The 16,109-nt window shown below is 37.3% G+C and overlaps 1 protein-coding gene across 1 annotated transcript in view; it reads right to left on the reverse strand.

The window, feature by feature from the left end:
* rlf (RLF zinc finger) overlaps positions 1–16,109 on the reverse strand; it is a 59,311-nt gene that overhangs the window by 25,026 nt on the left and 18,176 nt on the right. The window lies entirely within an intron of this gene.

Genomic DNA, 16,109 nt, shown 5'->3' on the forward strand with positions numbered 1-16,109 from the left:
TAGTAGTCATAATACTAACACACGTGGAAAAACCCCAACTTTGAAAACAGAACTCAATACCAGTGACTGAGGTGGAGATGCAGACCCTCAATTCAAAAGCTCTATCCTGCTTTTCTCATTCTAGTCTGGTTTTCTGGAAGTACTTATTCAGAAATAGATTAGGAATAAAGGTATGGATTTTACACATTTTCAGCATGCCACCTGATAACAGGCATGACAATTATGTGAAATGCATAACTTGAAATTTTTCAGCTCTCCATGAAAACAAGAGATTTTATTCCACCAGTACCACAAACATGGCAAGAAATAAAGGGATGGGATTTCCTTTAAGAAAAAAAGATTAGGCACATTTACATTATACATCGACAACTGAATAAAAAGATGCATTACAGGCACAGCTTTTAAATATAGCTGATTAAGTCAGATTCACAAAAACATTCACACAGTGCAGCATCAATAGTACAACCTTTCTGAACAACAAGAAGTGTGGAAACTTGTACATCAATGAATAATAATTAAAAACACCAAGGTGAAGAAGGCCTTAATTCGAGGAACCTTACAAAACATTCTTCAGGATAGAGTTCTACAGAGAGAAAAAAAAAAACAAAAAAAAAACTAAATTACTGCTTCAAAGCCCAGGTTGGCAAATGGTAAAATGCCAACCAAATTTATATAGATTAAGCAGTGTAGACAGCCGCTGTGGTTAAACAATTAGCTTTGTAACTCAGAACTGTCTAGAAAATTTGACACCTGACTGAAATCCAGTGTAAACAGATCAATGCAGGGGGTAATGTAGTCATAGGAGTCTAGGTAGTGGGGCGCAAAACACTTTTAGCAACATTGAGAAACCTGTTACAGATTGTAAATATTTAGAGCACGATGGACAACTGCTAAAATTTAAACCACTAATTCAATAATAGAGAGAGGAAAGAGACAGACAGACAGACAGAAGGAAGCTGGGAAAACTACTAAACAGAGATCTCCTCCCCACTCCTGCTGAGCTAAACTTACAACAATCTGTACCGCACACGACTCTTACATTATATTTATTTGTTTAAATGTCTTCATGTAGGGACCGGACAGATGACAGAACTAGCAAACTTCTTCTTTATCAACAAAGACAATCATTAGTTGTTATAGCTCTAAAATGATCTACATATGTATAGACTGATACAATGAGCAAGACATTTTCCAATAAGGAAACCACCATTCTAACCACAATCACCTAGCTGTAAAATAATAAAATGACATTTTTTTGAAAAAGAAAAAACTGATTTTTTAAAACAACCATCAGTGATGCCACTGGAGAACCCATGGCTACAGATTAACACACAAGTATATTTCTCGTTCATACACTGACTCACTGCCCTACTGCCCTTCAAAATTCAGTTCAGTCTTGGAAAAGTCACCCTCCACTGCCCCAAGAACTACCCTTTGCAACGATTGTGCAGCTAATTTACAATGACTGTAGTAATCGTGGCTTTTGTATTAAATGTTGTAAAATATAATGACAGCAGTCAAAATAAAACCACTGCCAACCATTCTTCCAGCCTGCAAGTATCACCTGTACCTAGAGTAGTCAGGTTTATCTGCTGTACACGTGTTCTTAGATTAAGAAAGACATACGCTCAAATGAACTACAAAAATAAACAGGAACTTGGGATTTGTGTCACAAAACTGTAACACACAGACAAAAAACAGAATTACAAACAGAAATTCAATACATTGCTCTGAAGTGAAAGCACATTTCCATCCCAAAGACAGGCTTATTTCTGACTTGCTAGGCCATCTCAGAGTTCAAGGTTAACTGTACAAAAGGATTAATTCACCTAATATCACCAATACACCAAAAGATTATTTTACTATAAATATATAGCACTAGTAATACTAATGTCACAGCATATAATACAGTTGATTTTTTTACTTCTATGTGATCCAATAAAGTGAAACACTCAGTCTTGGGATGTTTTTACATTATTTTTGATATATTGTTAAAGCTCATATCACAGTACACCTGCAATTGTTAACTACTAAGTTTCACAAAATTTGACAAAGAAGGATGGTACATGCTGTAAATCTAAAATGAATGAATAAATGGAGTAAAAAGGAAATAACCCTGTGACAGTGTTTATGAACTAAAATACACCCGATTTAAAGCATAGGTGTTTTTTTTTGTTTTTTTAATACAGGGTTAATAAAGCAATTTACCAATTGCCTCGAACATGGTTCATTTATTATTGCATATTTAATGAGCACTGTTTTGAGCATTACTCATGGATAGGTGCTAAAGCTGAATTACAAAATTGGCATTCTGGGATAACAGTACTTATAACTGTACCTCTCTGTAGAAAGAGAACACGAAAACGTTAAACTAAAAACATGAACAAACGTAAAATGCCATGCTGATGCATGCCTGGAAGGGTGTAATCAAATCCTTGTAGGAACAATGGTTTCTGCACTGTAAAATGTAACAATGACACAGTAAGCAGTTAAATTTAAATGTTTCAAATGATAACCAGAGCTTAAATTAACCTTATAGAAAAATTCAGGACTATTTTATTTAACACTCTCCACAACAATGTCTTTCCATTTTCAAGCAGTCCTCTAGTCGACACTTGTGATACAGCTTCACGCAGCGTGCAAAAAGACTGACGTCACCCATTTACTGATCATAAATGAAAAAAAGACAGGCATGAGATGATTCAGTTCACCTTTTTAAAACTGAAGAAGGTATCAACTGGCAAATGTGAATAATAAAGCACTTTTATGACATGTTTTGAGAAACTTGTGATTAATAATTGCCAAAGCAATGCCTGACTGGCAACCTAGACTGCAACACAGACATTACAGAAACGCCTCCTAGTAACTTTATCAGCAGGCTGCCTGGAAAATGGCTCCGGCTTTGCCCGGTCACTTGAAATTCTAGTGGAGTGGTTTCCTTGGAAACGGCTCTGCCTTCTGGGAGCTCTTCAGTGCTCAAAAGCTACAGCACTGAAGGACGCAGCCACCAGCCATGTCCGTGAAGCTGCCATGGGCAGCTTTCCCAGCTTTGTGCTGGAGCTGTCCAAGGAAGAAGAGGCAGATGAAGCCAAATACAAAGAAATTGCAGTACGAGAACTGTGAAATAATATTAACAACAACAAAATTGAACATTTCCAAATTGTTAGACAACACCATGACATAACCTGGGAAGATCTCTAATGCATTATTTTTTTTTATTTATTTTATTTTTTTATTTAAAAAAAAAAAAGGTGAAATTTTTTACTCCTATTGCATGACAATGTGCCATTCTGAAGTAAATAAAACCGCAAATATGAAAGCCTAGCGAGTACAGTGTTTGTTAAAATACACACAATTGTAAAACTGCAATGCTCTTTAAAACAAAAAATGTTTACACCATAAACAAAAACAAAGCCTTTACAATCTGAAACAATTCCAATCACAGTGCAAAAGCCTAGATATATTTTAAAAAATTAACCTTGTTCACTTTTAAGGCTACTGAAAAGCAGACATTACAAATACACAATTCCATTAATTTAAGAAAGGAACAACAATAAAAATGTGCATACTCTCATTTCTCTGAAAAAATGTGTTAATTTTCTTATTTACCATTTCAAATGTAACAATTATAATATTGTGCAAAGCATGTCAAATTAAGGGACTTAGTGCTATTACAAGAGTCAGAACTTTATATTACTGAGCAAAACCCAAAGATTTTCAATAATTTTTGTTCAGTTCAAATAAATCTGAATGCACACATATATTCTATATAATCAAAAATATACTGAAGTGGCGCATTGTGCATTAGAGAGTGGTGAATTCTCTGAACTATTAGCTGAACACTGCCATAATAAAACTATATACTAGTGTAAAGAAAGTTATATTAACTTTAAATGTTCTAAACTTAGTGCTACCAGATAAAACACATACAATGTATAGAAATAAAGCTTATTCATGGCTGAAACAAGCTTGACCCCAATCACAATCAATCGATTAGAAGGTCATTCTACATTCATGGTGGTAATAATCTTCTTTCCCATTCACCCAGAATTTTTGTACTCCTATAATTTATAAAGTCCCTCGCTACACTTGCACTAAATCCTTAGGTTTCGCACTGAGGCTAGGACACACTTCAAGCCTGTTCTCTTCACCTATAAGCTGACTACATGGTTTTGTGCCTCACTTCCTCTAAGCTAATCTCTCCATGTGCCCCTCATTTTATCAGATGCAAAAGTAAGGTTTGCTTGCTCACAAGATGTGAAACATTTCCTCTCATAATTGATACTGTTGCTTTGACATTCAGGACTCTTACAGGTCCACCTTCTCAACATACAATTTCAAGTACTGCTTTCTACTCTACTTTGATTTCCTATTAAACTTTGTCATTCTTGGCTTGTCACCCTACAGTTTAGTGATTTTTCCACAAGCTTAGAATGTGCTGCTAAAGAAGAAGAATTGGCTCTACAATATCACCACAAAACTGACCTTGCACAGATACTTTCATGTTCTTAATGTAAAATAGGACACTAGCCTGGAAAATGTTATCTGTGCACAGACTGTATACACAATGCTGGTAGACAAAGAATGTGACTACTGTACTATTCTACTACAATAATTTATCATATAAAAGGACTGAACTCATGGGAATTTCTCCTCATGTAGCAGCAACATCAGTCTGGAGTTTTGTTTCTATTTCCACCAAGATTAAATATTCATAACTTAACCATGATTATTTATACTAGTGTTGTAGTATTGTAGAATGAGCCGCTGACAGCCTGGTTTCACTTTTTGTAAAAGTCATGAACAGCAGCCAGCAACTTCGAGCAACAGCATTAACAACATTGATTGAAGCAGGGACTACAATCCTCACCACATGCTTTATTTTATCACTTGTATAGCTTTTTACTGTTGCTTTATTTTACCATTTGATAAGAATGAACTGAAAAAAAACGTTCCATTCGCTATGTACTTACTACTTTACTGTCTAGATTGTGGAGCTCAAAGTTCTGTAGTGTATTTCTACAGTTTAATTCATAAATAAGTTCAGATGAATGCTTCAAAATTAACCTATAAACTAGCTAGATCAATAGACATATAGTACTTTGTTTGTCCTCAGGGAACTTTGGCTTTTTACTGAAGCTCTTTAAGTAAATAAATGTATGTGTATTTTATATTATATATATATACATATATTTAATAAAGACAGAAAACTGAAAAGAAAGAAAACTAACTTGGCTGTCACCGTCACAGCAAACAATTATAAAGTGTTACCAATTTCAACTAGCACAACACTGATAAAGTAAGGTTTGCTATCATAAATGTATTGATGGAATAAATGACAAAAAATTCTTTACTGTGTGTGAGGCTTTCCGGTCAATAATAAAAAGAAAAAAAGCTAATCTTTCTTAATTTTCATAAAAAAAGCGGGATTTTCACTTTCAACATGGAACTTTTAGAAGCATTTAAACAACTTTAATGTTTAAACACACAGGGCTTGTGTACAAAGTTTAAAAAAAAAAACATACACTGCAAGAACAGCACATTGAAAGTTCACATGGCAAAGTATACATATGCGACACAATGCAGGGCTCGCAAAATCGCTAGCCGACGTCCCGGGGCTATTGTGTCTTCCAGTCGGGCTACCAAAATCTATCTCAGTATTGCCCATTAGGCTATCATAGGAAGGAAAAATATATGTCCATGCTTTTGCATTCTTTCGCAAATGTAGCTGGGTAATTATGTCATTTTCGGGCATTGATGAGCCACTGTGAAATGTGAAAAATTGAAATATTGAAATTGCGTTTGAATTTGCGCTTGTTTTTTACTGTCACTTTCACTTTGCGATCGCGCAAACTGTGTATAGAGAGCGGCAGTACTGATTGGTCAGTGAAGGATTAATTGCGCACCAATTCCTCTGACATCGTCTAATCACTCATTAGCATACTATTCAAACGTGACAAGTGAAATCTCCCGCAGCAAGCTTAAACATGTGATAGAGGTTGATTGTGCAGAGAATTTAAAAAATCTCTGACCGTTATGTGTGTGCGTGTGTAAAAATAGATGGATTTACGACGGTATTTTAGTTCTGCTGAGCCAAACAAGACAGGCCAGGGTGAAAAAGGGACAGCCAAAGAAAAGCCTACCACAAAGCGGAAAAGTTATGACAAATCAGACTATGAGGCAAAAAGAAAGTGCAGCTTTTTGGTTTCATGGACAAAAGAATTTCTGTGGCTGGAATATGACAAGTTAAATAACAATGTTCTGCCGGGTGTGTCGTGAGTTTCCCTCGATTTCTGACTCGACAAGCGCCATTGTTACTGGGACCAGTAATTTTAGGAAAGACCCCATCAGAACCCATGAGAAATCTCTGCATCACAAGAACTGCATTGGTGCTCAGTCTGCAGCATCTTTCCCAGAACAAACACCAATTGCAAAAAACATACTAAAAATAAACCAAGCACAACAAGAAGTCCTGAAAAAACTGGTTAGAACAGTGTACTATGTTGCAAAGAGTGAACTACCATTGGCAAAATTTAGTAGTCTTTGCAAACTTCAAAAAGCAAATGGCCTAGATCTTGGTTCCACTTACCTCAATGACCATGCTTGCAGAGAGTTTATTGGAGCAATAGCAAAAACTTCAAGAGAGCAGATCGAAAAGGAAATTCAAGAAGGCAGGTTCTTATCCATTCTTGCAGATGGCAGTACAGACACTGGTATAATAGAACAGGAGTTGGTTCATGTCAGGTATGTGAGAGATAATGGTGACATATCCACATACATGATCAAATGTCAGCCAGTCAAGAGTGCAAATGCTGCAGGTATTTTAGAGGCTATTGATGAAGCAGTGAGCACCATGGGTATCAGAGAAGACACATGGAAAAAGAAAGGAGTGTGTGCAAATTTTGATGGTGCTGCAGTGATGATGGGTGAGAAAACAGGAGTAGCTGGGAGTCTGAAACAGAGGATACCCCACATCATAACAATCCACTATGTGGCACACAAATTAGAGCTAGTCGTGCTGGATAGCGTGAATGGCTGTGAGTACCTGGTGAAATCTGAAGATACACTGAAAACCATCTTTAAAATGTACTACTATTCCCCAAAGAAGCGAACAGAACTGACAGAAATAAGTGAACTGCTAAATGAGAAACTGGCACATTTCAGTGGCCTGAACAGCACACGGTGGCTTCCAAGCCGGCTGAGATGTCTGAAGGCTGTGGAAAAAAAATTACACTCCCACTGTTGTTCATATGGAGAACATGGCAGGACGAAGTGATGTCAAGTCCAAGGATGCAGCCAAGGCTAAGGGGGTGATGCAGGAGATGAAGACTGAAAAATTTGTTCACTTCCTGCATTTCATGTTGGACTACAGTACCATCTTATCCAAGTGCTGTACTGATTTTCAGCATGATAACCTAAACATCACACGAACAAATCAGTTAGTTGAGAACACCACATCACGCTTACTCTGCCTAAAAACAAAACCAGGAGAATACCAGAAAACCTTGGACACAAAGTTCACAGCGAACGAGGATGGTAGCATTTGCTGCTGTGGAACTCAGCTCACAAAAAGTCAGCGACCTGCTAGAAGAGGTGAGGGCACAGACAAAGACACCTTTGGTGCAGAGATTCAAAAGATTATTGAGAACACAGTCAAGTACATGGACAACAGACTTAAAATTCTGCATGAAAAGCCTCTCTCGTTTCAAGGTTTTTGACCCTTCCACTCTTCCCTACCCCAGAGAAGAGCTGGCAAATTATGGGGATGAAGAGGTAGATTATCTTGTCACACATTTTGCCAGTTTGCTAGATGAGGAAGAGAAAGAGAAAATTCCACAAGAATGGATGGATCTAAAAATGTGGCTTGCAGAACACCGGGGTAGCAAGGTAGATGATTGCTTGTACAGAGATCTCCTCTCTGGGAATCCAGAACACCTCTCTCATATCTTGTTGCTGGTGAAATTAATGCTGACACTTAGTCCATCAACAGCCATCTGTGAGAGAGGATTTTCTTGCATGAACCGAGTGATGACAACACATCGTACCTCTCTACACCCTCAAACACTGAATGACTGCATGCAACTCTCCATTAATGGGGAAACAGTTGAATCTTTTTGCCCTGACAAGTCAATTGATTTCTGGAAAAGGTTCAAGACACCTGGATCATAAAACCCCGACAAGAACAAAGAGCAGTGAAATGGAGGCTGATGCACAGAAAGAGAAAGCTGATGAAGGAGATGCTATGCCCTCAAAGTCGAGTGGCATTTTCTCATCCATGACTTCGGTGGAAATTTCAGATTCAGAATCTGACACAGACTGAATCATGTTCTACACAGTTCTTACAAGTTCATAGAAATTTCTGTTCAATTAGAACCAAATATTTGAGTTGATGATTGTAATTTTTATACAGTTGTTGTAATTTGTGTTTTAACAATTTTTTGATTGATGTTTTGTTTCCTTTACAATATTATACATTAAAAATAATCTCTTTTTTTCGGGCTACTTAAATTTATTTTGGGCTACCAAAAACTGAAGAGTGCCTGCCCGAAGGGCTACCAGGGATTTTGAAATTTTGCGAGCCCTGCAATGAATTTTAAACACGTATGTAATCAAAAGTTTTTCTGGCTGAGCTATGACATCATCTCAGAAACACAAATCACACTAAAGCACCCATCACATTACACAACTATTCCAGTGATTTCCAAGCACAGATTTAATTTACATGATTTTGTTGAGTTGGAGGCTGTCACTATGTACAGTGGTGTGAAAAACTATTTGCCCCCTTCCTGATTTCTTATTCTTTTGCATGTTTGTCACACAAAATGTTTCTGATCATCAAACACATTTAACCATTAGTCAAATATAACACAAGTAAACACAAAATGCAGTTTGTAAATGGTGGTTTTTATTATTTAGGGAGAAAAAAAAATCCAAACCTACATGGCCCTGTGTGAAAAAGTAATTGCCCCCTGAACCTAATAACTGGTTGGGCCACCCTTAGCAGCAATAACTGCAATCAAGCGTTTGCGATAACTTGCAATGAGTCTTTTACAGCGCTCTGGAGGAATTTTGGCCCACTCATCTTTGCAAAATTGTTGTAATTCAGCTTTATTTGAGGGTTTTCTAGCATGAACCGCCTTTTTAAGGTCATGCCATAGCATCTCAATTGGATTCAGGTCAGGACTTTGACTAGGCCACTCCAAAGTCTTCAGTTTGTTTTTCTTCAGCCATTCAGAGGTGGATTTGCTGGTGTGTTTTGGGTCATTGTCCTGTTGCAGTACCCAAGATCGCTTCAGCTTGAGTTGACGAACAGATGGCCGGACATTCTCCTTCAGGATTTTTTGGTAGACAGTAGAATTCATGGTTCCATCTATCACAGCAAGCCTTCCAGGTCCTGAAGCAGCAAAACAACCCCAGACCATCACACTATCACCACCATATTTTACTGTTGGTATGATGTTCTTTTTCTGAAATGCTGTGTTCCTTTTACGCCAGATGTAACGGGACATTTGCCTTCCAAAAAGTTCAACTTTTGTCTCATCAGTCCACAAGGTATTTTCCCAAAAGTCTTGGCAATCATTGAGATGTTTCTTAGCAAAATTGAGACGAGCCCTAATGTTCTTTTTGCTTAACAGTGGTTTGCGTCTTGGAAATCTGCCATGCAGGCCGTTTTTGCCCAGTCTCTTTCTTATGGTGGAGTCGTGAACACTGACCTTAATTGAGGCAAGTGAGGCCTGCAGTTCTTTAGACGTTGTCCTGGGGTCTTTTGTGACCTCTCGGATGAGTCGTCTCTGCGCTCTTGGGGTAATTTTGGTCAGCCGGCCACTCCTGGGAAGGTTCACCACTGTTCCATGTTTTTGCCATTTGTGGATAATGGCTCTCACTGTGGTTCGCTGGAGTCCCAAAGCTTTAGAAATGGCTTTATAACCTTTACCAGACTGATAGATCTCAATTACTTCTGTTCTCATTTGTTCCTGAATTTCTTTGGATCTTGGCATGATGTCTAGCTTTTGAGGTGCTTTTGATCTACTTCTCTGTGTCAGGCAGCTCCTATTTAAGTGATGTCTTGATTGAAACAGGTGTGGCAGTAATCAGGCCTGGGGGTGGCTACGGAAATTGAACTCAGGTGTGATACACCACAGTTAGGTTATTTTTTAACAAGGGGGCAATTACTTTTTCACACAGGGCCATGTAGGTTTGGATTTTTTTTCTCCCTAAATAATAAAAACCATCATTTAAAAACTGCATTTTGTGTTTACTTGTGTTATATTTGACTAATGGTTAAATGTGTTTGATGATCAGAAACATTTTGTGTGACAAACATGCAAAAGAATAAGAAATCAGGAAGGGGGCAAATAGTTTTTCACACCACTGTATTTCTGTGACAGCCCGTCATGTAGTATGTCATACCCAGCAACTCAGTCCAACCAGTCTGTGACTCTCTCCCCACAAAAAAATCAAACATTTTTTTTTGCCTTAAGTAGCAGTGGGCTTTGTACGTACTACAAGAGTTGAGAACCAATGACCACTCAGCCACAAGTACAATGTGGATAATGCAGCTAAAAGGACTAAGGAACACGGTTGCTAAAGGATCGCAAACAATACAGTGACTCGGCTGTCTGATTTCATACCTCAAAATAACAGGGCATGGGGTATGAAACTGCAGCCAAACTCATCATACCTGTATTCACTACAGCATCAGCTCCATCAAGTAACAAGTTATTGACTGTCAGAAATGAGGACAAGCCTGTTATAATTTGGAAATGTGAAACTATACTGGAAAGTTGTTGATTCCCTGCAATTCCTGGTTGTGTAATCAGACATGCTGAGGCAATGAGATCAGTAACGGCAGTCATCAAATCTGACATACTCATCAACTAGAAGTAATGCAATGTGTCACCAGCCTAATTTACATGATATATGTTATGTTCCTTACGGTAACAACAATTGTCAGACGAGTAGCTCTGAAATGGGTGCTTTTAAATCATACAATTTAAGTGGCCATATCAGCAAGTTGACTATGTAACAAGCCAGGTGTGATTATTTTGCTATATAGCTGACATCCTGTGCAAAAAAGACCAAAAAATTAAAAATGTGACATTGCTAACAAATAACATTCAAAATATGTATAGGAATACAAAAATTGTATATAAATAAGCCTAATTATTTCATCAACATTAAATATACATATGAAATAGCACATTTAACCCAATAACTAATCCTAACAGAGTACTTAAAAAATCAACTTTGAAATGCTACTCTATATTATTCTATATTATTCAACTTTCTTTAACAGATTTAGGTGTTGTCTTTTAAGACTCCTTCAGCAGTGGCCTGAACCAGCATTGTATCTTTTCAGGTGGAATATTGAAGGGGTCACAGCAGCCTGCCTCTCTCCACATGTCAAGGGTTTTTTTATTACGCAATTTAACCTCTTTGGCTTCAATTCAACTGCATTTACCTTTCAACCTCCCCTTCATGTTGACAATTTTCAATGTATGCTTTTATCACTCATGCATCAAGTATAAGAGAAACAAATGCAACAAGCCCAAGTTTTATATTTTTATATCATGAAATGTGATGATTTTACTTATTAATGAAATTTAATTTTTTTTAATAAAGGTCTTCAGTAAGTACAGGCTCAGAGCTCCTGAACAAGTTTACAAGGTATGAATGTAGTCAAGGAAAATTACACCACTTATCGGCTAACTAAAAAGATTACAATATGCATCGTGTGACATGTCAAGCAAAATGACACCTTTTATTGGTTAACTAAAAAGATTACAATATGCAAGCGTTTCCATCTTGCCTGAAGAAGGGGCCCTAGTTGCCTTGAAAGCTTGCATATTGTAATCTTTTTAGTTAGCCAATAAAAGGTGTCATTTTGCTTGACTTCTCACTACATCCATAATGGCTAACACGGTACAACATCTTAGTACTACAAACAATAATGTATAAACTGAAATTAGGTTAAAACAAACCACAATAAAAACAGAAATTTCTAATTTATTACCCAAAAAAAGTCTTCAATACAATAGTATAAACTTTACAACCAAGATTTGAGAAGTTAACAATGGAGAGGAATGTCATTCCTTGAGAAAATAAACCTCAGGAGAGCCCAATAACAATTAAAAACAAGTCAAATCCAGTTACAATTAACTAGGTCAATTGGTCCATCTCCTCTTTAGCATTCCACAATATATATGCACACACACACCAAACTAAATCACAAAAAGAAAGTGGTGACATTTTTCATCCATCACTTCCCTGGAACAGGAGTGGCAAGAGTAATAGTTGAAAATGATCAGCAGGTCTAATCAGGGTACGCTTATATTAATGAGTTCAGGCTAGATTTAAATGCGGAGACCAACTGGGACATCTCTTATTGAAACAAGCATGTCACTTCACAGCTTTGGGGCCCCAAAGCTAAAAGCCTCTCACTGCTTATATTTATTTTCAGAATCTTTAGCAGTCCAGCATCTTTAGACTAACATATGCTGCAGGTGGTACATATAGATATGATCAAGTAAGTAAACACAAACCAGGATATTTAAAGTTTTTTAGGTTATTTTTATTTATTTTTTTTAATTCAAAGATGTAGTGCTTGCTCATACTATATTTTAAATTGTTGACACAATTACAGAAATAAAACAAGAAATGAATTTGGTCTGAAGATTGAGCAGAATATCATTTGACATGTGAAATATTACATATTTTAACAAAACCTCAGACACACAGCACGCAAAATGAAGAGTAACAGTCTAAAGTAATGCTTCTCAATCATTATATCACTGAGTACACAACTGAGGACCGGGTGGGTTGCCTAAGTGATCAAAAGCACTGCTCAAAATGTATTCCAGTTTACATCCGCAAATGTTTTGCAAAACCTTCACCCACTTTTCCATGCATGCTCAATCAAAGGGGCACCCCTGCTCTTACACAAGCTCGTCATCAATTAACTTAAAAATATTAATCTTAATCACGATGCAGTAAAGTTTGAGAAAACATGGTCTAAGGGACACCAGCTAACCAGTTCACATGTAGTAGCATACAATATTTAAGAAATACTGAATGCAATGCAATTAACACTTTACAAAATGTTAAAATTTTAAATAATGGAAGTCATTTACTAAAGATGTACAGTCCTTGTGGAGGTTTGAACGTGTGCATTCTCATTGGTCTCGCAGTAATTCATCATTCATTGCAGCACAATAAAACATCTTTACTCTGATAATAAAGAAAGCTACAATAAATATTTGGATTTGTACACCCGGGAAGCTTTCACAACCTTGCTTGGTGCCTTTATTATTATTATTTTTTTTAAATTAAAATCTTTATATGGAGTAAGGTAATAACAGATTAAAATAAAAATAACACATGCAAGACACATTTCCTATTATGTAAAATAACACCTTGCATACAATGTAAAAAATTGGCAAATAACGTCATTCAAACAGCAACTAAAAATATCCTGCCTCCCGTGACAAATATGTATACTGATTAATTATATTATATATATATATATATATATATATATATATATATATATATATATATATATATATATACACACACACATACACAGTCGTCCCTCGCCATATCGCGGTTCACCTATTGCGGCTTCACTGTATCGCGGGTTTTTTTAAATACAGGTGATCGCCAGCCTATCGCGGAAGTTATGTTCCAGACCCATCAGCAATAGGTGAAAATCCGCGATATAGAAAGACCATATAAATAAACATTTTTATAGTTTAAGCCTTAAAATACCCATCCCACATGCTTTAAGCACATATAAACTTATAAAAACACATTTTGTTAACACATATATGTGGATGTTGGGCTAAGGATATGAGTAACATCTGAATATTATAAAACATTTTAACTTCACGCAAGACAAGGCAGTGAGACAGGAAAATAGGTGCTGTACAGGCTTTTAAATTATTGACACGCACAGCGACAAGCAGCACAAAGTCCACTTCTCCTTAGCGTTCGTTCAGCTCTCCACCCCCTTGACAACGGGAAGTGGCAGGAGCATACTGCGCCTCTGGGGAGGGGGGTTTGAGCGAATGTGCGTTCAGCTCTCACACACCCCCACTCCTCCTTCAGAACGCAGAGCGACAAGCAAGCATTTTGGCAGAAGCAGCACAAAGTCCATTTCTGCTCAGCGTGAGTTCAGCTGCCCCCCCTTTCACGAAGCGAGCGGCAGACACATCGACATCTGATCACTGCGTGTAGTGTTGCTCTGCGGTGTTTAAGAATGTAGAAAGTGTTTAAGAGCATAGGAAGTGTTTATAAGAGTGTGGGAAAGGTTAATAAGAGAGTGAGAAAGGTTTATAAAGCCTTAAATAATAAAATAAATATAGGTCGCTACTTCACGGATTTTCACCTATCGCGGGGGGCTCTGGAACGTAACCCCCGCGATAGGTGAGGAATGACTGTATATACATATAATATTATATATATAAAAACCTCTCTCATTACTTTGTGTGCTACTAGGTAAATGTTTTTCACACGTTGTCTACCACCGTGTTCACTTTCTCACGCTTGTAAAGCACTAGGCCATATGAAACTGAACCACACCAATGTCCACATAAATGGTGCTTGCCAAAATGAACACAACTTACAAATTAAATGGATAAGCACCAAAAAAGTTAAAGAAACATGACTAAATGTTTAAAATCCATAGCTTATGTTTCACCATTGGGTTAAACAACTTACTTGCATAATTAAAACATAGCTGTGGCTCTGCCCTTACAGGAAGTTTTTTATTTATACAGTAATCCCTCGCTATATCGCGCTTCGCCTTTCACGGCTTCACTCCATCGCGGATTTTATATGTAAGCATATTTAAATATATATCGCGGATTTTTCGCTGCTTCGCGGGTTTCTGCGGACAATGGGTCTTTTAATTTCTGGTACATGCTTCCTCAGTTGGTTTTCCCAGTTGATTTCATACAAGGGACGCTATTGGCAGATGGCTGAGAAGCTACCCAACTTACTTTTCTTTCTCTCTCTCTTGCACTGACTATCTGTGATCCTGACGTAGGGGGTGTGAGCAGGGGGGCTGTTCGCACACCTAGACTATACGGACGCTCGTCTAAAAATGCTGAAAGATTATCTTCACGTTGCTACCTTCTGTGTGCAGCTTTTAAGTATGCTGCACGGTGCTTCGCATACTTAAAAGCTCAAAGGGCACGTTTTGATTTTTTTTATCTGTCTCTCTCTCTCTCTCTCTCTCTCTGCTCCTGACGGAGGGGGTGTGAGCTGCCGCCTTCAACAGCTTTGTGCCGCGGTGCTTCGCATACTTACAAGCCAAACAGCCCTATTGAATTGTTTGCTCCTTTGAAGAGGAAGATATGTTTGCATTCTTTTAATTGTGAGACTGAACTGTCATCTCTGTCTTGTCATGGAGCACAGTTTAAACTTTTGAAAAAGAGACAAATGTTTGTTTGCAGTGTTTGAATAACGTTCCTGTCTCTCTACAACCTCCTGTGTTTCTGCGCAAATCTGTGACCCAAGCATGACAATATAAAAATAACCATATAAACATATGGTTTCTACTTCGCGGATGGCTCTGGAACGCAACCCCCGCGATGGAGGAGGGATTACTGTACAGCAATATTCCCTTTAGCTACTTTCACTTAATATGATGAAAAATGAAGGAAAACAGACTGTTTGCCCCAAAAGGCTGTATTGTTTGCCTTAAGAATCAGCAAAATATTAGCTACTTGCACAACACACACTTGTCACTAGTGAGTCAACCAATGTATCACTAATAAATGAGGTTAGGATGGCACAATGAAGTATGAAATGTAAATAATTTTGAAAATATTTTAAAGTCAGCTATTTATGAAAAAATTAACATCATAACCAGAGCATATTTACTGGATATTAGAGACCAAGAGAGAATGGTCCTTTCCAAATAAGCATATAAAATAATGCAAGTCTCAAAAGGAGAAAAATACAAAATGCAGTATTAACATAACGCACTTATGTTTAAATCAATTATTTGAAAAAATGCTATGTGGAAGTATGACAGCAGAAATGTTTTAATTCTGTGCATATACTCTGGTTAGATTTACAGTAAATATTAAAGGAACACAATAAGG

Source organism: Erpetoichthys calabaricus, chromosome 14 (genome assembly GCF_900747795.2).
Source record: "Erpetoichthys calabaricus chromosome 14, fErpCal1.3, whole genome shotgun sequence".
In the NCBI taxonomy this organism is placed as follows: domain Eukaryota; kingdom Metazoa; phylum Chordata; class Cladistia; order Polypteriformes; family Polypteridae; genus Erpetoichthys; species Erpetoichthys calabaricus.